Source organism: Rutilus rutilus (genome assembly GCF_951802725.1).
Source record: "Rutilus rutilus genome assembly, chromosome: 20".
Lineage (NCBI taxonomy): Eukaryota > Metazoa > Chordata > Actinopteri > Cypriniformes > Leuciscidae > Rutilus > Rutilus rutilus.
In genome coordinates, this window is record NC_140225.1 from 16,498,220 (window position 1) to 16,498,454 (window position 235).

Genomic DNA, 235 nt, shown 5'->3' on the forward strand with positions numbered 1-235 from the left:
CCCCCCCCCCAGACATCGACTATACCCCCCCCACCCCCACCCACCCCCCACCCTCACGCAACATCAACACTAAGGCTCTCATTCTCTAAATCGCTGAACAATGACTGAACTATTTCCTGAAAGACTTTGAAAGATTCTACAAAAATATATATATTATACAAGATATAAAACAAGACGAACCGTGTGAAGAAATACGAAGTAACAATTGATGTGTTGTTGTTTTTTTTGTTTTGTT